Source organism: Thalassophryne amazonica, unplaced genomic scaffold (genome assembly GCF_902500255.1).
Source record: "Thalassophryne amazonica unplaced genomic scaffold, fThaAma1.1, whole genome shotgun sequence".
NCBI classification, from domain to species: domain Eukaryota; kingdom Metazoa; phylum Chordata; class Actinopteri; order Batrachoidiformes; family Batrachoididae; genus Thalassophryne; species Thalassophryne amazonica.
Window position 1 is genome coordinate 73,977 of NW_022986328.1, and position 23,212 is coordinate 97,188.

Below are 23,212 nucleotides of genomic sequence, written 5' to 3' on the forward strand. Positions count from 1 at the left end.
CGGGGGGGGGGGAAGTGGGGGAAAAAATTGAAGAGAAAAGGTAAGTATTTTAAAGGGTTTTTATTAGAAAAAATGTGCAAAATGTGAATAAAAATTGCACAAACAAAAATATTGTGTACATATATTGTGTATATGTAATTTGGTGTGTGGGGGGAACCTGCAACCTAGTTAGAGGGACTCCTTTAGGGGTCAAGGTTGGGGTTAGGACAGGGGGTCAGGCTTGTGATCAGTGTAAAGGGGGGGGGGCAGGTCAGAAAGGGGATGGGAAGGGTTGGGGGTTAAGGTTAAGGTCAGGGGAGGGGGGATTAAGGTTAGGGGTTAAGGTCAGGGGAGGGGGGATTAAGGTTAGGGTTAGGGGTTAAGGTTAGGGGCAGAGGTGCAGGTTAGGGTTAGGGGAGGGGTTAAGGGTGTAGGTTTTAGGGTTAGGGGAGGGGGTTAGGGTTAGGGGTTGGGGTTAGGGAAGGAGGTTATGTTTAGGGTTAGGGGAGGCGGTTAGGGTTAGGGGAGGGGGGGTTTCAGACTTAGGGTCAATCTAGAGAGGGGGTTCAGGTCAGAGGGGTGTGGGTCCAGGAAGGGAGGGATAAAATAAAAGTTTAAGGAGGTTAAAAGGTTTGGGGGTCAAGGGGGTCATATTATAAATTAAATGTGGGGGTAGGTAGGTTGCATATTCCCCATTTTTTTAATTTTAATGTTGTGTTGTGTTTGCAGTGTGTGTTTGTTGTAGTGTGGTGACCTCTGACCTTCCATTGAGGCCTAATGGGTATTTGGTAGATAATTGTTTGATCCATTTATATTCTGTTTTAATCCGTTCGCTTTTGTTCCAGGTGGAGCAGGATTCCAGGCCGGAGATCCTGATGGCTTCCAGTCCATGTGCCAGGAAGTGGCACACCAGAGGGGTAAGTATTTCTTTTTTGTTTTTGATATTATATTTGTGTTGTGCAAATCTAGTGGAGATTGTGTTCTGTGTCTGTCCCACGTACTTTTTTCCACAAATTGAGCAGGAAATCACATAAACTGCATTTGAAGAGGCAGGAGAAAAGGACTGTGTGATTGGGTATATGGTGTCGGTATATTTGTTTTTGATTAATTTTAGATGTAAAAAATGTTTGTCCAGATCTGTAGGGCGTTTGGTTCCAAGGGTGGTGGGGGTTAGAGAGGCTCTTATTAAGATGTCTTTGAGGTTCTTGTGTCTTCTGTAAGCTGAGATGACTGTGTGGTTTGTGATTAATCCAGATTCAGTAATGTAGTGTTTGAAATTTTGTTTCAGGAGGCCATTGAATTTGAGTGTAGAGGTAGAATAATTTGTGATGAGGGGAATGAGATGTTCACGTCGTTCCATAGCCTGTATTTGGAAGGATTGAAGACAACCTCTCAGCATTGTGCGTGAGTATCCCCTGTGTCTTAGCGTAGAGAACAGGACTCTGGTGGCTTTGTAAAAGTCCTGGTATCTGGTGCAAATTCTGTGGAATCTGATCAATTGGGATTTGACTATTCCGGCAAAGGTGAAGCGGGGGTGGAAGCTGTCCCTATGTAGGAGTGCATGCGTGTCTGTGGGTTTGAAAAAAACTTTAATATCCAATTTATTGGTCTGTGCAAAATCTGGTCCTTTGAAAACCGTTGTGTCCAAAAAATCTACTGATTTGAAGCTTTGGGTATGTTTGATCTTGATGGATTGATCGAATGTGTTTAGTGTATCTAAAAATTCCTGGAATTCTGCTGTTGTGTCCACCCATATGCCAAAGATATCATCTAAATAGCGTAAGTAAATTAATGGTTTTTTGGGGCAAAGGGTCAAGGCCTGTGATTCCCACTTTGCCATGAAAATGTTAGCGTAGGCTGGGGCAAAGCGTTTGCCCATAGCCGTTCCTTTGATCTGTAGGAAATATTTATTGTCAAACATGAAGTCATTTCTAGTCAGGTTGATCCTTAATAATTGAATTATCTCCTCATCAGGTCTGGAATCATCTGGGAATTGGAGGAATATTTCTTCAACCGCCTGAATGCCCGCTTCAATAGGGATGTTGGTGTAGAGGGAATCTATGTCAATTGTAAAAAGTAGGGCATCTTCTGGTACTTGTAGTTTTCTAATGGTTTGGATGAAGTGGTAAGTATCTTTGACATATGAGGGATGTTTAATTGACAATGGGGTAAGGAAAAAATCTATATATTCCGCCGTAGCATATGTTTCACTTCCACAGTCCGATACTATAGGTCTACCTGGGGGGATCTCATAGGGAACAGTCCATTTCTCCTTATCCTTGTGTATTTTGGGTAAAATGTAAAACCGTCTTTCCCGTGGTTCCTGTTTTCCTTTTAGGTATGATTTTTGTTGTGCAGTAATGAATTTCTTTCTGTGTAGGGTGTCCAATATATTGTGTACCATGGGAATGGTGTCCTTGTAAATGGGTTTCTGTAATGGGGTGTAATAAACTTTATCTGAAAGTTGTCTGTGTGCCTCATATTTGTATTGTGTTTTATCCATGATAACCACCATGTTGCCCTTATCTGCTGGTTTTATAACTAAACTTTTATTGTTCTTCAGCTTCAGGAGTTCTAATTTTTCTTCTTGTGTTAGGTTGTGTTTTTCCCAAATCATTTTAAATTCATTTCGAAGAATCTTTTTGTCCTGCTTGTGTAGAAATTTAACTTCAGGAGGGAGTTTGTCCAGGGGGGGGCGCCATGTTGAAGGTGGTAGAAATTTTCTGGAGATGGAGTTTTGTTGGTTTTCTATATGTTTTTCGTTGTTCCTGAAGTACAAGGCCAAATCTATTTTCCTATGGTAACATTGTAGATCAAATTCTAATTGTAGTTTTTCCTGCTTATTGATGGAGTGTGTGGGAATGAAAGATAGTCCTTTACTGAGAATTTGTGTTTGTGTATGGGTGGGTGTAAAGTTTTTGCTCAAAACCATGATTATATGGGTGGGATCATCCTGGGGTGTTGGGCCCCTCTTTTTTGTGTTCAGGGGTCTTATAAGTTTAACGTTCTGGCCCAGTGTTGCAGGATAAAGTGTGCTGTATCAGGGGTCCAGTGTATATTGTCCTCTGTGGTGTGAAAATCCTCAAAATGGATGAGAGGAATGGGGTCACAATGATCTTGGATGCAGTAATTTAATTCAAATAAATTGTCCTGTTGTTCTTCTGGAAGATTTGGGGAAAAATTGATTAGGGGTACAAAAATCTGAGCTCGTGGAAATCTTTTTTTGGTCTCCCTAATTGCCTGGAGGAGTTGTCTTTCTCCAGTGGCCCTGGGGTCACATTCACGTGAGGTGATGCCAAATGATAGCAATATCTTGTTTACATCTGTTTTAACCATTGCTGTTTTCATTATTTGGGCTGCGTTTCGAAATGTAGCACCTGGGAATGAGTCAATTTGGACTCCTGCGAGATCATGTGTGCCAATCCGGCTCAGGTTTGAGTCTCCAATTATTAGATTAGGCTCAGTTGCTGTCAGACGCCAATTTTTGAGTTTTCGTGTTGTGTTTTTGTGTTTGTGTACTGTAAATCGGCCTTTCCTGCGTGTGGAATTCTCCTCAAAATAATCCTCGGACAGGTAGGTATCATCATCAGCTGGTGGAGCCGGTTGTGTCAGGTAAGTAGGGTGAGGTTCATATTCTGATGTTTCATCATCAGAGGTATGGACCTCATCCAGGTGGGTCTGGGAGGGACCTGGGGATGGGAGAGGTGGAGGACCCTGGGCTGGTTCTTCCTCAGGGTTCCCATTGGAGTCCCTGGATGCTGCCAGGACTCTGGGACGTACCACACGCTGTTCAAGAATCAACACCGGGGGTGGCAGAGGAGCCGGTGTCAAAACTGGTGGAGCGGGTGGCTCCCCGCCCGCTGGAGGAGGGGGGGCAGCTGAAAAAAGGGGGGTAACTGGCATTCTCTTTTTGTGGGTTTGAGGGTTGGGCAGTTCCACCGGTTGAGCAGTTATGCCAACGGACCCACTGGGTTGTAAGATCATGCCTCTGGTCGCTGTTGGAGGTTTAGAGGTCATGGTGGGGGACCGTTTGGAACGTTGGGGGGGACCACATGTTGTGTGTGGCTGTGCAGTTGGTGCTGCAGGTGGTGGTGTGTTGGAAGGTGGTGATGGGGTCAGTGATGGACGTGTAGCTGGTGGAGTGTGAGTATTTTCTGGGTTTTGTGGTGGAGGTGTTGGTGTTAGCATGCAGTCAGTGATGAAGGCGCATGCTTGGTCCAGGGTATTGTTGGTAATGCGTGGGTAATTTCGGAGGGCCCAGCGTTGAGCTACTGTTAGGGCCTCCTGCCATTCCGGGTGAGATGTTGCCCTCAAGGTGTCCAAAAGTGTCTGCAATGTATTTGTGTAATGTTCTTCCAGGGACTGTTTTGCAAATTGACCCCACTGCTTTGCATTACCAGACAGTAAATACAGAATGTCATCTGTGGCTAAAGCGGGTCTGATGAACAGGGATAGTTCCTGGACTTTTTTCTCCAACATTATATTAGCAGAGCCATGCTCATCGTCAAGGAAATTGTGTAGGTGATGCATGACCTTGATCGTTTTGAACATGGTTCTTATTAATTCTGAAATGGCCTGGTCTGTGGGTCTGCGTGGTTCTGGTGGGGGCGCACGAAGGTAAGTGCGTGGGTGTGGACCCGAGCGGGAACGTGATTCTGGCCGGTAGAATTCACGTTGACCTGAACCACGGACCACGTCCGCATAGGATCGTTGTCCAGGTTGTTTGGGTCGAGCTGTTCCAAATCGAGACGGCGCTGGCAGGTAAGGATTAAAGTTAGGGTTTTGACCCCTCCACGGGGTCAAAGGTGCACGGGCTCTGCCACGATCAGAAAACTCCCCGTCGGGTCGGGGCTGGGGTTTGAAACGGCGTTTATAACGCACCTGAATCCAGTCAGACATAATGTGAATCACACAAAAAATTGAGTACAATATGAAAAAAAATACAAGAAATATGAATTGAAAAATAAAGAGAGGGGGGAGACGTGCAATGAAAAGGAAAAAGAAAAAAGATGAAAAAAATGCAAGGAGTTTTCAGCAAAAAATAGAAAAAATGATGCAAGCGTGCTTCTGTCGCGACGTTTCGATCTAATAAGATCTTCTTCAGGCGAGAAGCACGTGATTTTTAGTCTTAAAAAAGACTTTTTTGTGGTTGTATGGAGAGCAGCTGAGTTTGCAGTCCTTTCTCCTCCAGTTTGGATTTGAAAATGACAGCCTTGGGCTGTGAGTGGCTCTTATTGTGGGTGGGTGGAGTCAGCACTCTGGGCTTGTGTGAGAAAGTTTACAGAGAAAAAAAGAAAAACATTAAGAAAAGGGGCGGGGGGGGGGGGAAGTGGGGGAAAAAATTGAAGAGAAAAGGTAAGTATTTTAAAGGGTTTTTATTAGAAAAAATGTGCAAAATGTGAATAAAAATTGCACAAACAAAAATATTGTGTACATATATTGTGTATATGTAATTTGGTGTGTGGGGGGAACCTGCAACCTAGTTAGAGGGACTCCTTTAGGGGTCAAGGTTGGGGTTAGGACAGGGGGTCAGGCTTGTGATCAGTGTAAAGGGGGGGGGCAGGTCAGAAAGGGGATGGGAAGGGTTGGGGGTTAAGGTTAAGGTCAGGGGAGGGGGGATTAAGGTTAGGGTTAGGGGTTAAGGTTAGGGGCAGAGGTTAGGGTTAGGGTCAGGGGAGGGGGGATTAAGGTTAGGGTTAGAGGTGGAGGTTAGGGTTAGGGGAGGGGTTAAGGGTGTAGGTTTTAGGGTTAGGGGAGGGGGTTAGGGTTAGGGGTTGGGGTTAGGGAAGGAGGTTATGTTTAGGGTTAGGGGAGGCGGTTAGGGTAAGGGGAGGGGGGGGTTCGGACTTAGGGTTAGGGTTAGGGTTAGGATTGAAGTTAGCGCTCCGTCCCCGACGTGGAAACGGAGGTGCACGGGCACTCCCTCGCTCAAAAAACCCCCCCTGGTCGTAGTCCGTTTGCAGCCTGGGTCGGCGTCTGCTCCTAACTAATGTCCAGCCGGACATTCCGGTGTCGGCGTGTAATGCCGTGTCGAAAGTGTTAGCAAGCTAGTTAGCTTGCTAAAAAAATTAATGTGGCCAAAAAATTAAACAAATGCTCCGTTGCGACGTTTCGACCGTTAAAGGTCTTCCTCAGGCGTTGGAGCACGGTGAAAAAGTCTTTAAAAAGACTGTTTGGTTCAGTATAAAAAAGCAGCAAGTAGCAGTCTCTATCTAAACAAATCAACGTTCAATGTGGAAATGAGCTGCGGAGGGCTGAGGGTCCTCTTATAGGGGGCGTGACGACAAACTCAGCCTCTGATTTGGAAAAAGAAAAAGAAACTCTTAAAAGGAAGAACTTCAGGTGAAAAAAAGAAAAAATTAAACTTGAAATGGAACGGGGGTCAAAGGGCAATTACAACAACAGGATGACCGGTCCGTCAAAATAAAGGTAAGTATTTACATGAAGAAGGTAAGTATTATTTTTTATATTTTTTATTTATTTAATTTTTTTTAATTTTTATTTATATTTTTGCTAATTAATATATTGAACTTAAAATTTGTGAACTGTTATTATGTACATAAATTGTATTAATTATTATCTGTATGTTTAACCAGAAGGTCTTGAACTACTAACAAAAAAAGTGAGTATTGGGTATTTGTGTGTATATATGTGTCCCAAAAGGACTAAGGTTAAGTATGTATATATACACAGTGTAGGGGTTATATTTAGGTGTGAGGTCCTGTGTGAGGTTAGTTGTCCAGAGTTAGGTTATCTTTAGACATGTAATTTTTAATGTCCAGTTTGGTTTAGATGGGCCTAGGGTCGGGTTAAGATTAGGAATAGGGTTAAGGTTAAGAGTGAGGTTAGGGTTAGGGCCAGGGCTTGGGAATAGGGTTAAGGTTAGGAGTGAGGTTAGGGCCAGGGCTTAGGAGTAGGGTTAAAGTTAGGAGTGAGGTTAGGGTTAGGGCCAGGGCTTAGGAATAGGGTTAAGGTTAGGAGTGAGGTTAGGGTTAGGGCCAGGGCTTAGGAGTAGGGTTAAAGTTAGGAGTGAGGTTAGGGTTAGGGCCAGGGCTTAGGAGTAGGGTTAAGGTTAGGGCCAGGGCTAAGGAGTAGGGTTAAGGTTAGGAGTGAGGTTAGGGTTAGGGCCAGGACTTAGGGATGGAGTGAGGTTAAGGCTAAGGGTTTGGGTTAGGATTAGGTTAGATAAGGTTAGGATTAGGGATATAGGTATGGGTTATGGTTAGGGTTAGGTTAAGACCCCTATGTTCCCATTTAATCCATGTGGAAATTTGGTTGAGAGCTGTCTGATCCATTTGTTTTCCGCTCTAATCCTCTCACTTTTGTTCCAGGTGGTGACTGACTCCAGGCCGGCCAGGCGGATGGAATCAGTGCCATGGGCCAAAAAATGACGGACAACTGGGGTATGTATCTCTTTTTTGTGTTTCAAATTATACCTGTGTTGTGTGAATCTGATTAAAAGTGTGTTTTGTGTTTGTCCAATATACTGTTTCCCACAAACTGTACAAAAAATTATATAAACCAAATTAGAGGAAGCCGGAGAAAAGGACTGAAAAATGGGATAAATGGTGCCAGTATGATTACTTTTTACTAATTTCAAGGGCAGGAAAAAATCATCTATTGACGTGGGCTTTTTTAGAATAGGAGTAGGGGATGGCACAGAGGCTCTAACTAAAATATCCTTCAAATTTTTGTGTTTTCTGTAGGCAGAGATCACAGAGTGTGTCGGAATTAATCCACTTTCGGTTATGTAATGTGTAAAATTTTGTTTTAGGAGGCGATTAAATCTAAGTGTGGAGGAGGAGAACTTTGTGATGAGAGGGATGAGCTGCTCCTTTCGCTCGGCTCCTGGCTGTAGAAAAGAGCGGAGACAGGCCCTCAGCTTGGTACGCGAGTATCCTCTACGCCTCAAGGTCCTAAACAACACTCTAGTAGCTTCGTAGAAGTCACAGGGCCTAGTACAGATCCTGTGAAATCTAAGAAGCTGGGACTTAACAATGCCTGCAAAAGTGAAGCGGGGGTGAAAGCTACTCCTGTGTAAAAGTGCATGTGTGTCTGTAGGTTTGAAAAATACTTTTACATCCACCTTATGGGACTGTACAAAAGATGGGCCTTTAAAGACTGTAGTGTCCAGGAAATCTACTGAGTGATAACTGTGGGTGTGTTTAATTTTGATAGATGGATCAAATGTATTCAATGTGTTTAAAAAGTCTTGAAATTCCGATTCAGAATCCACCCATATGCCAAATATATCATCCAAATATCGTAAATAATGTAACGGTTTTTTGGGGCATGTGGCCAAAACTTCAGATTCCCATTTTGCCATAAAAATGTTTGCATAAGCAGGGTTAGGGTTAGGATTAGCATTAGCGCTCCGTCCCTGACGTGGAAACGGAGGTGCACGGGCACTCCCTCGCTCAAAAAACCCCCCATGGTCGTAATCCGTTTGCAGCCTGGGTCGGCGTCTGTTCCTAACTAATGTCCAGCCGGACATTTCAGTGTCGGCGTGTAGTGCCGTGTCGGAAACGTTAGCAAGCTCGTTAGCTTGCTAAAAAAATTAATATAGCAAAAAAATTGAAAAATGTGCTCCGTCGCGACGTTTCGACCGTTAAAGGTCTTCCTCAGGCGTTGGAGCACGGTGAAAGTCTTTAAAAAGACTGTTTGGTTCAGTGTAAAAAAGCAGCAGGTAGCAGTCTCTGTCTAAACAGTGTGAAGCTCGGTGTGGAAATGCGCTGCGGAGAGCCGAGGGTCCTCTTATAGGGGGCGTGACGTCAACCCCAGCCTCTGCTTCTGGAAAAAGAAAAAGAAACTTTTAACAAAAAACTTCAGGTGAAAAAAGCTTGGAATAGAACAGGGGTCAAAGGTCAAAAACAAAGGGATGACCCGTCTGTCAGAATAAAGGTAAGTATTTACATGAAAAGGGGTAAGTATATATTTATTTATTTATTTTTTATTATTTTAATTTTTTATTTTTTTTACCAGTTCCAATTTGGTTCAAGTGGGCTAGGGGTCGGGTTAAGATAGGAATGGGGTTAGGAGTCAGGTTAAGGTTAGGGCCAGAGGTTATGGTAGGGGTTAGGATTAGGTTAAGCTTATTAGGGTTAAGGTTAGGGTTGGGCCAAGGGTTAAGGTTAGGGCCAGGGGTTAAAATTAGGTTAAATCGGGTTGGGTTAAGGTTAGGGTTAGGAATAGAGGTTAGGGTTAGAGCCGGAAGGTCAGGACCAGGGATTAAGGTTAGAGCCAGAGGGTTAAGGTTAGGGCTCGAGGGTTAGGACCAGGGGTTAGGGCCAGAGGGTTAGGGCCAGGGGTCAGGGTAGAGTCAGAGGGTTAAAACCAGGGGTTAGGGTTAGGGCCAGAGGGTTAGGACCAAAGGTTAGGGTTAGGTCCAGGAACAAGGATTAGGTTAAATAAAGGTTAGGGTTAGGGCTATAGGTAAGGGTTAAGGTTAGGATTAGGTTAAGTTAGGGTGTAGGAGTAGGGTCAGTGGGCAGGTTCGGGTAACCCACAGTGACCCCTATATTCCCATTTAATCCATAAGGAAATTTGGTTGAAAGCTGTCTAATCCATTTGTTTTCCGCTCTAATTCTCTCACTCTTATTCCAGGTGGGGACTGACTCCAGGCCTGAAAGGCGGATGGAATCAATCCCATGGGCCAGAAAATGACAGACAATTGGGGTATGTATTTCTTTTTTATGTTTCAAATTGTATCTGTGTTGTGTAAATCTAATTAGGAGTGTATTTTGTGTTTGTCCAATATATTGTTTCCCACACACTGTACAAAAAATAATATAAACCAAATTAGAGGAAGCCGGAGAAAAGGACTGAAAAATGGGGAAAATGGTACCAGTATGATTACTTTTAACCAATTTTAAGGGCAGGAAAAAATCATCCAATGCAGTAGGCTTTTTGAGGACAGGAGTAGGAGATGGCACGCAGGCTCTAACTAAAATGTCTTTCAAATTTTTGTGTTTTCTGTAGGCCGAAATAACAGAGTGTGTTGGAATTAGTCCACTATCAGTGATGTAATGTGTAAAATTTTGTTTCAAGAGGCGGTTAAATCTGAGTGTGGAGGAGGAGAACTTAGTGATGAGAGGGATGAGTTGATCCTTACGCTCTGCTCCTGGTTCTTGAAAAGAGCGGAGAAGAGCTCTCAGCATGGTACGAGAGTATCCCCTTTGCCTCAAGGTCCTAAACAACACTCTAGTAGCTTCATAGAAGTCACAGGGTCTAGTACAGATCCTGTGAAATCTAAGAAGCTGGGACTTGACAATGCCTGCAAAAGTAAAACGGGGATGAAAACTACTCCTGTGCAAAAGTCCATGGGTGTCCGTAGGTTTAAAAAAGACCTTTATATCTACCTTATGGGATTGTTCAAAAAATGGGCCTTTAAAGACTGTAGTGTCCAGGAAATCTACTGACTGAACACTTTGGGTGTGCTTAATTTTAATCGATGGGTCAAACGTATTCAATGTGTGTAAAAATTCTTTAAATTCTGATTCCGAATCCACCCATATGCCAAATATATCATCCAAATATCGTAAATAATGTAAGGGTTTTTTGGGACATGTGGCCAAAACTTGAGATTCCCATTTTGCCATAAAAATGTTTGCATAAGCAGGGGCAAAGCGTTTACCCATTGCTGTACCTTTGATCTGTAAATAATATTTGCCATCAAACATAAAGTCATTCCTAGTCAAATTTATACGTAACAACTGTAGTAACTCCTCATCTGGTCTGGATTCATCCGGGAATTTCAGAAAAATATCCTTCACTGCTTGAATGCCTGCTTCAATGGGAATATTGGTATATAATGAGTCAATGTCAATAGTAAAAAATAAAGCATGTGCAGGCACAGCCAATTCCCTGACAGCTTGGATAAAATGGGTGGTGTCCCTAACATATGATGGGTGTTTTATTGATAAGGGTGTGAGATAAAAATCAATGTATTCTGCTGTGGCATATGTCTCACTACCACAATCTGACACTATGGGTCTGCCTGGAGGGATTTCATTGGGTACAGTCCATTTATCTTTCTCTTTGTGTATTTTGGGTAGGATGTAAAAGCGTCTTTCTCTGGGATCCGGTCTTCCTTTCAAATAATGTTTTTGCTGTGCTGTAATGTATTTATGTTTGTGTAGTGTATTCAATATGCTGTGTACCATAGGAATAGTGTCTTGGAAAATTGGACTTTGGAGTGGAGTATAATAAACCTCGTCTGAAAGCTGCCTATGTACCTCATATTTATATTGATCTAAATCCATGATGACAACCATATTACCTTTGTCCGCAGGTTTAATAACTATATTTTTGTTTTGTTTTAGACTATTAAGTTCCAATAATTCATCAGGTGTTAAATTGTGCTTTTCTTTTATTCTAATAAATTCCTGTTTCAGGATCCTTTTATCATGTTTGTGTAGATAAGCAGCTTCCAGAGGAAGTTCAGTGAGGGGAGGACGCCATCCAGTGGGCAGATGGAACCGCCCAGCCAGAGAATTCTGCTCCTCCACTGTGGGTTTTTCCTTGTTTTTAAAAAATAAAGCTAAATCCACTTTTCTGTGGTAGCACTGTAAATCATATTCAAGTTGTAATTTATCAGCATGTGTGAAAGAGTGTGTGGGAATAAATGAAAGGCCCTTGTTCAGTATGTGTAATTGTGTGGGAGTGGGCTTAAAACTTTTGCTCAGTACCAACACATCACTATGGGGACATGGAAAATTCTCAGAGCCCCTCTCTCTGACATTCAGGGGCTTGGGAAATTTAACTCCTCGGCCCAATGGTTCAGAATCCGTTGTGCAGTGGCCGGGGACCAGTGCACAAGGTCATCTGTCGTGTGGAAGAGGTCATCAGCAATGAGATGAAGGTAGGTGAGATTTTTAAATATGTATGTGTTCAGGTCAATCAAATTGTTTTGTTGTTCTTGGGGAAGTTCTGGTGAGTAGTTAATTAGTGGTACACAAATTTCGGCGTATGGAAACTGTCTCTTAGTTTCTCTGACAGCATGAAGGAGCTGTTTAACTGTTGTAGCCTTGGGGTCACAGTGTCGTGACGTGATCCCAAAGGAAAGCACAACTTTTTGGACACCAATTTGTTTGTCCACTCTCTGCATCAGGTCACCGGCATTACGAAACGTGGCACCGGGATAGGAGTCAATCTGCACACCAGGGTAGTCATGTGTGCCGATGCGGCTGAGGTTGGAATCACCAATAATTAAAATTGGCTCAGTCACTCTCAAGTTCCAGTCACGTTTTTTACGTGAGGTGCCTGTGTGTACATTAACTTTGAATTGACCTTGCACAGGTGCAGATTCCGGTGGTAGGTCATCCTCTGACACATCAGAGTCCTCGTGGTCAGAGAGGGCCTCAGTGTAGTGGTGTGAGAGAGCTCCACACTCTGCAGCAGAACCATCAGAACATTGAGACTCAGAAATAGAAGGTGAAGGGCGTGGGAAAACTTGAACCAACTCGGTCTCAAGGTTTTCCTCCGTGTCCACGGAAACTGCCGGGACCCTAAATCTCACCGCTCGCTGTTCCAAGCTAACTGAAGGAGGCAAAGCAGGGCCTAAACTCAGGTCAGGTGGATCAGGTGGCTTCTCAAAATTGGAAGTGTGGGCTGTGCTGCACCCAGTCGACCGTGGAGGAGACAAGGCCTGAGATTGAGAGACAGCAGGGACTTCATCATACATATGAGGTGGCTGAATGCATAATGGTGGTTTGTGTGCTTGTCCCTCAGAGGCAATGTATGACCCCCCAGGGCGGTAAAAAAATTCTCTACGTGTGACAGTCAAATCTGTCCGAGGAGTGTGAAGGGCAGACTGGCGTGTGTCTGTGTTCTGTGCCGCACGTGAAGCTGGAGTGCAAGAAGTGGGCACAGTGGCACGTGGAGGAGATGGTGGTGGGACAGGAGGCTGACGCACAACTGGAGGAGCAGGTGTTTTTGCTGACCTCTCAGGTGGGTGTGTCTGTGTCAGGCAGTCTGTGATAAGTGTACGAGCCCGATCCAGTGTGTAGTCTGTGAGCCGTGGGTAGTTACGCAATGCCCAGCGCTCTGCTACAGCTAAGGCCTCAGGCCAGTCTGGATAGGAAGTGCCTGAGAGTGTGTCCAGAAGTGTTTGTAGTGTATCTGTATAGTGTTCCTCCAGTGACTGCTTGGCAAACTGACCCCACTGTTTTGCATTCCCCCAGAGAATCATCAGGATGTTATCAGATGCCAGGGCTGGTCTGATACATTTGGACAAATCATCCACTTTTTTGTCCAGCATAATGTTTGCTGATCCATCACTCTCATCTAAAAGATTATTCAAATGATGCATGACTTTAATAGTCTTAAACATTATGCGAATCAGTCTTGCGAGATCACGGTCTGCAGGCCTCCGCATGGCGGTGGTGGTACCACGTGCGTTGGTACGGGAACGGGAACCCGAACCCGAACGGGACCGGGACCGTTCGTAATAACGGCCACGGTGTCCATAACCACGGACAACATCCGCGTAGGAACGCTGTACATGATTAGTGGAACGAGTATTTTTGAAGCGAGGCGGCGCTGGCGGGTTAGCATTAGCATTAGCGCTCCGTCCCTGACGTGGAAACGGAGGTGCACGGGCACTCCCTCGCTCAAAAAACCCCCCATGGTCGTAATCCGTTTGCAGCCTGGGTCGGCGTCTGTTCCTAACTAATGTCCAGCCGGACATTTCAGTGTCGGCGTGTAGTGCCGTGTCGGAAACGTTAGCAAGCTCGTTAGCTTGCTAAAAAAATTAATATAGCAAAAAAATTGAAAAATGTGCTCCGTCGCGACGTTTCGACCGTTAAAGGTCTTCCTCAGGCGTTGGAGCACGGTGAAAGTCTTTAAAAAGACTGTTTGGTTCAGTGTAAAAAAGCAGCAGGTAGCAGTCTCTGTCTAAACAGTGTGAAGCTCGGTGTGGAAATGCGCTGCGGAGAGCCGAGGGTCCTCTTATAGGGGGCGTGACGTCAACCCCAGCCTCTGCTTCTGGAAAAAGAAAAAGAAACTTTTAACAAAAAACTTCAGGTGAAAAAAGCTTGGAATAGAACAGGGGTCAAAGGTCAAAAACAAAGGGATGACCCGTCTGTCAGAATAAAGGTAAGTATTTACATGAAAAGGGGTAAGTATATATTTATTTATTTATTTTTTATTATTTTAATTTTTTATTTTAGGGTTAGGGTTAGGGTTAGGGTTAGGAATAGAATTAGGGTTCCGTCCCCAAAAGGGAACGGAAGTGCACGGGCACTCCCTTGACCAGAAGACCCCCAAAAATTAGAGTGAATGGAGCCAGAATAACCTCCTCCTTGATACAACAAAAATTAGTTTGAACCATGCTCCGTCGCGACGTTTCGGTCAGATTGGACCTTCATCAGGCGTAGGAGCATGCACTGAAAATTCTGCAAATAGCCATAAAAATTAATATTCATGTCCAGGGTTGCCAAATTGCAGTCATCATCTGAACATGTCTGAACAGGCCTCAGCTTAGTGTGAAAATGAGCAGGGGAGACAGAGGCTGCCTTTATAGGGTTAAGACTCCGCCCCTGCATGAAACAGCAATTTTGTTTTAAGAAAGAAAAAGAAAAGAAAAAGAAAACAATTTAGGTTGAAGTGGGGTTAAAGCAAAAGTGAATTTCCAAGTAAAAACTGGATGCCCCACTCACACAAAACATAAAAAAGCAATTATTTGTTTCGTTTTCCTTGACCTTCCACTTTTCTTTAATTTGTTTCACTTAATTCCCACAGACTCCATAAGTTCAATGTGCTTGTAAGCATACTTTGGTTAGAATTGGGGGTCACTTGCCCTCCATAAACTGTGCGTGTACATAAGCAAACCGTGGTTATGGTCAGGATTAGGGTTGGATTATGGCACATACTTGTGTTAACACCAACAAGTTACAAAATTGCTTTGTCATGTTCTGTGTAATAAGCCACATCCAAAAGGAAACACTGTCCACTATCAAATGTCCACTACCAAATTCACCTCTTGCCCTCCACAGCTCCAAATATGTGTATGCACAAAAGCCAATTGTGGTTAGGGTTAGGGCTTGGGGGTTAGGGTTAGGGTCAGGTAGCATTTTAAAAAAAAGGAAAAGTAATCAAATAACATAAAATCAAATAAAATAAAATAAGGACAAGTGTGTTAGGGTTAGAGTTAGGGTTTTGACCCCTCCAGGGGGTCAAAGGTGCACGGGCTCTGCCACGATCAGAAAACTCCCCGTCGGGTCGGGGCTGGGGTTTGAAACGGCGTTTATAACGCACCTGAATCCAGTCAGTCATCATGTAAATCAGACAAAAAAATTGAGTACAATAAAAACATACACAAGAAATATGAATTGAAAAATCAAGAGAGGGGGGAGACGTGCAATGAAGAGGGAAAAGAAAAAAGATGAAAAAAATGCAAGGAGTTCTTGGCAAAAAATTGAAAAAATGATGCAAGCGTGCTTCTGTCGCGACGTTTCGATCTGATAAGATCTTCTTCAGGCAAGAAGCACGTGATTTTTAGTCTTAAAAAAGACTTTTTGTGGTTTTATGTGGAGCAGCTGGGTTTGCAGTCCTTTCTCGTCCAGTTTGGATTTGAAAATGACAGCCTTGGGCTGTGAGTGGCTCTTATTGTGGGTGGGTGGAGTCAGCACTCTGGGCTTGTGTGAGAAAGTTTAAAGAAAAAAAGGAAAACATTAAGAAAAGGGGCGGGGGGGGGGGGGGGAAGTGGGGGAAAAAAAATTGAGAAAAGGTAAGTATTTTAAAGGGTTTTTATTAGAAAAAATGTGTAAAATGTGAATAAAAATTGCACAAACAAAAATATTATGTACATATATAATGTATATGTAATTAGGTGTGTGGGGGGAACCTGCAACCTAGTTAGAGGGACTCCTTTAGGGGTCAAGCTTAGGGTTATGACAGGGGGTCAGGCTTGTGATCAGTGTAAAGGGGGGGCTCAGGTGAGAAGGGGGTGGGAAGGGTTGGGGGTTAAGGTTAAGGTCAGGGGAGGGGGATTAAGGTTAGGGTTAGGGGTTAAGGTTAGGGTTAGGGGTGGAGGTTAGGGTTAAGGTCAGGGTAGGGGGATTAAGGTTAGGGTTAGGGTTAAGGTTAGGGTTAGGGGAGGGGGTTATGGGTGGAGGTTTTAGGGTTAGGGGTGGAGGTTAGGGTTAGGGGTTGGGGTTAGGGAAGGAGGTTATGTTTAGGGTTAGGGGAGGCGGTTAGGGTTAGGGGCGGGGGGGTTTGTTTGGACTTAGGGTCTATCTAGAGAGGGGGTTCAGGTCAGAGGGGTGTGGGTCCAGGAAGGGAGGGATAAAATAAAAGTTTAAGGAGGTTAAAAGGTTTGGGGGTCACGGGGGTCATATTATAAATTAAATGTGGAGGTGTGTAGGTTGCATATTCCCCATTTTTTTTAATTTTAATGTTGTGTTGTGTTTGCAGTGTGTGTATGTTGTGGTGTGGTGACCTCTGAGCTTCCGTTGAGGCCTGATGGGTATTTGGTAGATAATTGTTTTATCCATTTATATTCTGTTTTAATCCGTTCGCTTTTGTTCCAGGTGGAGCAGGATTCCAGGCCGGAGATCCTGAGGGCTTCCAGTCCATGTGCCAGGAAGTGGCATACCAGAGGGGTAAGTATTTCTTTTTTGTTTTTGATATTATATTTGTGTTGTGCAAATCTGGTGGAGATTGTGTTCTGTGTCTGTCCCACGTACTGTTTTCCACAAATTGAGCAGGAAATCAAATAAACTAAATTTGAAGAGGCAGGAGAAAAGGACTGTGAGATTGGGTATATGGTGTCGGTATATTTGTTTTTGGTTAATTTTAGATGTAGAAAGTATTTGTCCAAGTCTGTAGGGCGTTTGGTTTTCAGGGTGGTGACGGGTAGAGAAGCTCTTATTAAAATGTCTTTGAGGTTCTTGTGTCTTCTGTAGGCTGAGATGACTGTGTGGTTTGTGATTAGTCCAGATTCAGTGATGTAGTGTTTGAAATTTTGTTTCAGGAGGCCATTGAATTTGAGTGTAGAGGTAGAGTATTTTGTGATGAGGGGAATGAGATGTTCACTTCGTTCTGTAGTCTGTATTTGGAAGGATTGAAGACAACCTCTCAGCATTGTGCGTGAGTATCCCCTGCGTCTTAGCGTAGAGAACAGGACTCTGGTGGCTTTGTAAAAGTCCTGGGATCTCGTGCAAATTCTGTGAAATCTGATCAATTGGGATTTGACAATTCCAGCAAAGGTAAACCGGGGATGGAAGCTGTCCCTATGTAGGAGTGCATGAGTGTCTGTAGGTTTGAAAAAAACTTTAATATCCAATTTATTGGTCTGTGCAAAATCTGGGCCTTTGAAAACTGTTGTGTCCAAAAAATCTACTGATTGGAGACTTTGGGTATGTTTGATCTTAATGGATTGATCAAATGTATTTAATATATTTAAAAATTCCTGAAATTCTGTTGCTGTGTCCACCCATATGCCAAAGATATCGTCTAAATAGCGTAGGTATACTAATGGCTGTTTGGGGCAAAGGGTCAAGGCCTGTGATTCCCACTTTGCCATGAAAATGTTAGCGTAGGCCGGGGCAAAGCGTTTGCCCATAGCCGTTCCTTTGATCTGTAGGAAATATTTATTGTCAAACATGAAGTCATTTCTGGTCAGGTTGATCCTTAATAATTGTATTATCTCCTCGTCAGGTCTGGAATCATCTGGGAATTGGAGGAACATTTCTTCAACCGCCTGAATGCCCGCTTCAATAGGGATATTAGTGTAAAGGGAATCTATGTCGATTGTGAAAAGCAGGGCATGTTCTGGTACTCGTAGGTTTCTAATGATTTGGATAAAGTGGTAAGTATCTTTGACATACGAGGGATGTTTATTTGCCAATGGGGTAAGGTAAAAATCAATATATTCTGCCGTAGCGTAGGTTTCACTTCCACAGTCCGATACTATAGGTCTACCCGGGGGGATCTCATAGGGAACAGTCCATTTCTCCTTATCTTTGTGTATTTTGGGTAAAATGTAAAATCGTCTTTCACGTGGTTCCTGTTTTCCTTTTAGGTATGATTTTTGTTGTGCAGTAATGAATTTCTTTCTGTGTAGGGTGTCCAATATATTGTGTACCATGGGGATGGTGTCCTTGTAAATGGGTTTCTGTAATGGAGTGTAATAAATTTTATCTGAAAGTTGTCTGTGTGCCTCATATTTGTATTGTGTTGTGTCCATGATGACCACCATGTTGCCCTTGTCTGCTGGTTTTATAACCAAACTTTTGTTGTTCTTCAGGTTCAGGAGTTCTGCTTTTTCTTCTTGTGTTAGGTTATGTTTTTCCCTAATCATTTTAAATTCCCTTCGAAGAAGTTTTTTGTCCTGTTTGTGTAGAAATTTAGCTTCAGGAGGGAGTTTGTCCAGAGGGGGGCGCCATGTTGAAGGTGGTAGAAATTTTCTGGAGATGGAGTTTTGTTGGTTTTCTATTTGTTTTTCGTTGTTCCTGAAGTACAAGGCCAAATCTATTTTCCTATGGTAACATTGTAGATCAAATTCTAATTGTAGTTTTTCCTGCTTATTGATGGAGTGTGTGGGAATGAAAGATAGTCCTTTACTGAGAATTTGTGTTTGTGTATGGGTGGGTATAAAGTTTTTGCTCAAAACCATGATCGTATGGGTGGGATCATCCTGGGGTGTTGGGCCCCTCTTTCTTGTGTTCAGGGGTCTTATAAGTTTAACGTTCTGGCCCAGTGTTGCAGGATAAAGTGTGCTGTATCAGGGGTCCAGTGTATATTGTCCTCTGTGGTGTGAAAATCCTCAAAATGGATGAGAGGAATGGGGTCACAATGATCTTGGATGCAGTAATTTAATTCAAATAAATTGTCCTGTTGTTGTTGTGGAAGATTTGGGGAAAAATTGATTAGGGGTACGAAAATCTGAGCCCGTGGAAATCTTTTTTTGGTCTCCCTAATTGCCTGGAGGAGTTGTCTTTCTCCAGTGGCCCTGGGGTCACATTCACGGGAGTTGATGCCAAATGATAGCAATATCTTGTTTACATCTGTTCTAACCATTGCTGTTTTCATTATTTGGGCTGCGTTTCGAAATGTAGCACCTGGGAATGAGTCTATTTGGACTCCTGCGAGGTCGTGTGTGCCGATCCGGCTCAGGTTTGAGTCTCCAATTATTAGATTAGGCTCAGTTGCTGTCAGACGCCAATTTTTGAGTTTTCGTGTTGTGTTTTTGTGTTTGTGTACTGTAAATCGGCCTTTCCTGCGTGTGGAATTCTCCTCAAAATCATCCTCGGACAGGTAAGTATCCTCATCATCTGGTGGAGCCGGTTGTGTCAGGTAAGTAGGGTGAGGTTCATGTTCTGATGTTTCATCATCAGAGGTATGAACCTCATCCAGGTGAGTCTGGGAGGGCCCTGGGGATGGGAGAGGTGGAGGACCCTGGGCTGGTTCTTCCTCAGGGTTCCCATTGGAGTCCCTGGATGCTGCCAGGACTCTGGGACGTACCAGACGCTGTTCAAGAATCAACACCGGGGGTGGCAGAGGAGCCGGTGTCAAAACTGGTGGAGCGGGTGGCTTCCCGCCCGCTGGAGGAGGGGGGGCGGCTGAAAAAAGGGGGGTAACTGGCATTCTCTTTTTTTGGGTTTGAGGGTTGGGCAGTTCCACCGGTTGAGCAGTTATGCCAACGGACCCACTGGGTTGTAAGATCATGCCTCTGGTCGCTGTTGGAGGTTTAGAGGTCATGGTGGGGGACCGTTTGGAACGTTGGGGGGGACCAAATGTTGTGTGTGGCTGTGCAGTTGGTGCTGCAGGTGGTGGTGTGTTGGAAGGTGGTGATGCGGTCAGTGATGGACGTGTAGCTGGTGGAATGTGAGTATTTTCTGGGTTTTGTGGTGGAGGTGTTGGTGTTAGCATGCAGTCAGTGATGAAGGCGCATGCTTGGTCCAGGGTATTATTAGTAATGCGTGGGTAATTTCGGAGGGCCCAGCGTTGAGCTACTGTTAGGGCCTCCTGCCATTCCGGGTGAGATGTTGCCCTCAAGGTGTCCAAAAGTGTCTGCAATGTATTTGTGTAATGTTCTTCCAGGGACTGTTTTGCAAATTGACCCCACTGCTTTGCATTACCAGACAGTAAATACAGAATGTCATCCGTGGCTAAAGCAGGTCTGATGAACAGGGATAGTTCCTGGACTTTTTTCTCCAACATTATATTAGCAGAGCCATGCTCATCGTCAAGGAAATTGTGTAGGTGATGCATGACCTTGATCGTTTTGAACATGGTTCTTATTAATTCTGAAAAGGCCTGGTCTGTGGGTCTGCGTGGTTCTGGTGGGGGCGCACGAAGGTAAGTACGTGGGTGTGGACCCGAGCGGGAACGTGAATCTGGTCGGTAGAATTCACGTTGACCTGAACCACGGACCACGTCCGCATAGGATCGTTGTCCAGGTTGTTTGGGTCGAGCTGTTCCAAATCGAGACGGCGCTGGCAGGTAAGGATTAGAGTTAGGGTTTTGACCCCTCCAGGGGGTCAAAGGTGCACGGGCTCTGCCACGATCAGAAAACTCCCCGTCGGGTCGGGGCTGGGGTTTGAAACGGCGTTTATAACGCACCTGAATCCAGTCAGTCATCATGTAAATCAGACAAAAAAATTGAGTACAATAAAAACATACACAAGAAATATGAATTGAAAAATCAAGAGAGGGGGGGAGACGTGCAATGAAGAGGGAAAAGAAAAAAGATGAAAAAAATGCAAGGAGTTCTTGGCAAAAAATTGAAAAAATGATGCAAGCGTGCTTCTGTCGCGACGTTTCGATCTGATAAGATCTCTTCAGGCAAGAAGCACGTGATTTTTAGTCTTAAAAAAGACTTTTTGTGGTTTTATGTGGAGCAGCTGGGTTTGCAGTCCTTTCTCGTCCAGTTTGGATTTGAAATGACAGCCTTGGGCTGTGAGTGGCTCTTATTGTGGGTGGGTGGAGTCAGCACTCTGGGCTTGTGTGAGAAAGTTTAAAGAAAAAAAGGAAAACATTAAGAAAAGGGGCGGGGGGGGGGGGGAAGTGGGGGAAAAAAAATTGAGAAAAGGTAAGTATTTTAAAGGGTTTTTATTAGAAAAAATGTGTAAAATGTGAATAAAAATTGCACAAACAAAAATATTATGTACATATATAATGTATATGTAATTAGGTGTGTGGGGGGAACCTGCAACCTAGTTAGAGGGACTCCTTTAGGGGTCAAGCTTAGGGTTATGACAGGGGGTCAGGCTTGTGATCAGTGTAAAGGGGGGGCTCAGGTGAGAAGGGGGTGGGAAGGGTTGGGGGTTAAGGTTAAGGTCAGGGGAGGGGGATTAAGGTTAGGGTTAGGGGTTAAGGTTAGGGTTAGGGGTGGAGGTTAGGGTTAAGGTCAGGGGAGGGGGGATTAAGGTTAGGGTTAGGGGTTAAGGTTAGGGTTAGGGTTAGGGGAGGGGGTTATGGGTGGAGGTTTTAGGGTTAGGGGTAGAGGTTAGGGTTAGGGTTAGGGTTAGGTTAGGATTAATGTTAGGAATTCCATCCCCAAGACGGGAATGGAAGATGCACGGGCACTCCCTCGACCAGAAAACCTCCAAAACTATGAATACAGTAGGTCCAAATTGGCATAATAAATCAAAAGACATGCCCCGTCGCGACGTTTCGATTTGACTTAATCTTCCTCAGGCATAAGGGCATGTAAAAGTCCATCAATAAGGACCAAAATTGTCCTAAACAACAGCAGCAAAATGGCAGTCACCAACTGAACAAGTCCAAACAAGCCCACACTTGGCATCAATATGAGCAGGAAAGGGGAGAAGCTCCTTTTATAGTGGGCTAAACTCCACCTCCGCCTAAATTACAAAACTGTGCATAGAAGTAAAAATAAAATAAAACACAAAAACCTCTAAAACAAAAGGCCGAGGTTAGGGTTAGGGTTTAGGGTTAGGGTTAGGGCTAAAATAAAATAAAGAAACTTAGGTTGATGTGGGCCAAAAACAAATTAAGCTTCATGGTGTCCCACCCACACAAAGCATAAGACAAAGCCAAAAAGAAATTTTTTTTAAGTTAGGTTTTTTTGCTTAATTGCATTTCTTAATGTTTTGACGTTTGACCCTCTTTATTTTATACTACCCCATCTGGGCATATACAGCACACTGTTGTTAAGGTTAAGATAGGTTTCAGTTACATACTTTTTGTTTTTAATAAACCTCTATCCCAACCAACACATCTCCAAATGGCTTTGTCATGCTGTGCAGAAAAGGAAAAAAAATTAGAAGAAAAACAGAAACGTCTGGTCAGAAACTGCTGCTCCACTATCGCGAGGTCTCCAATCGAGGCGGCGCTGGCTGATTAGGATTAATGTTAGGAATTCCATCCCCAAGACGGGAATGGAAGATGCACGGGCACTCCCTCGACCAGAAAACCTCCAAAACTATGAATACAGTAGGTCCAAATTGGCATAATAAATCAAAAGACATGCCCCGTCGCGACGTTTCGATTTGACTTAATCTTCCTCAGGCATAAGGGCATGTAAAAGTCCATCAATAAGGACCAAAATTGTCCTAAACAACAGCAGCAAAATGGCAGTCACCAACTGAACAAGTCCAAACAAGCCCACACTTGGCATCAATATGAGCAGGAAAGGGGTTAGGGTTAGGGTTAGGGGTAGGAATAGAACTAGGGTTCCGTCCCCAAAAGGGAACGGAAGTGCACGGGCACTCCCCTGACCAGAAGACCCCCCAAAAATTGGTGTAAGTAGGAGCCAGGATAACCTCTTCCTTGGTGCAATCAATCAATCAATCAATCAATTTTTTTTATATAGCGCCAAATCACAACAAACACTTGCCCCAAGGCGCTTTATATTGTAAGGCAAGGCCATACAATAATTATGTAAAACCCCAACGGTCAAAACGACCCCCTGTGAGCAAGCACTTGGCTACAGTGGGAAGGAAAAACTCCCTTTTAACAGGAAGAAACCTCCAGCAGAACCAGGCTCAGGGAGGGGCAGTCTTCTGCTGGGACTGGTTGGGGCTGAGGGAGAGAACCAGGAAAAAGACATGCTGTGGAGGGGAGCAGAGATCGATCACTAATGATTAAATGCAGAGTGGTGCATACAGAGCAAAAAGAGAAAGAACAGTGCATCATGGGAACCCCCCAGCAGTCTACGTCTATAGCAGCATAACTAAGGGATGGTTCAGGGTCACCTGATCAGCCCTAACTATAAGCTTTAGCAAAAAGGAAAGTTTTAAGCCTAATCTTAAAAGTAGAGAGGGTG

The 23,212-nt window shown here is 44.0% G+C and overlaps 1 long non-coding RNA gene across 3 annotated transcripts; it reads left to right on the forward strand.

Moving 5' to 3' along the window:
• Positions 1-6,817: 6,817 nt before the first annotated feature.
• On the forward strand, positions 6,818-8,205 carry LOC117506068. Of its 3 annotated transcripts, none has more exons than XR_004559363.1 (3): positions 6,818-6,829; positions 7,051-7,382; positions 7,754-8,205. It is a non-coding gene; the product is annotated as an uncharacterized LOC117506068 (long non-coding RNA). The 3 variants fall into 3 exon arrangements; XR_004559364.1 differs by lacking the exon at positions 6,818-6,829 and adding an exon at positions 6,904-6,921; XR_004559362.1 differs by lacking the exon at positions 6,818-6,829 and adding an exon at positions 6,930-6,970.
• The last annotated feature ends 15,007 nt before the right edge of the window (positions 8,206-23,212 follow it).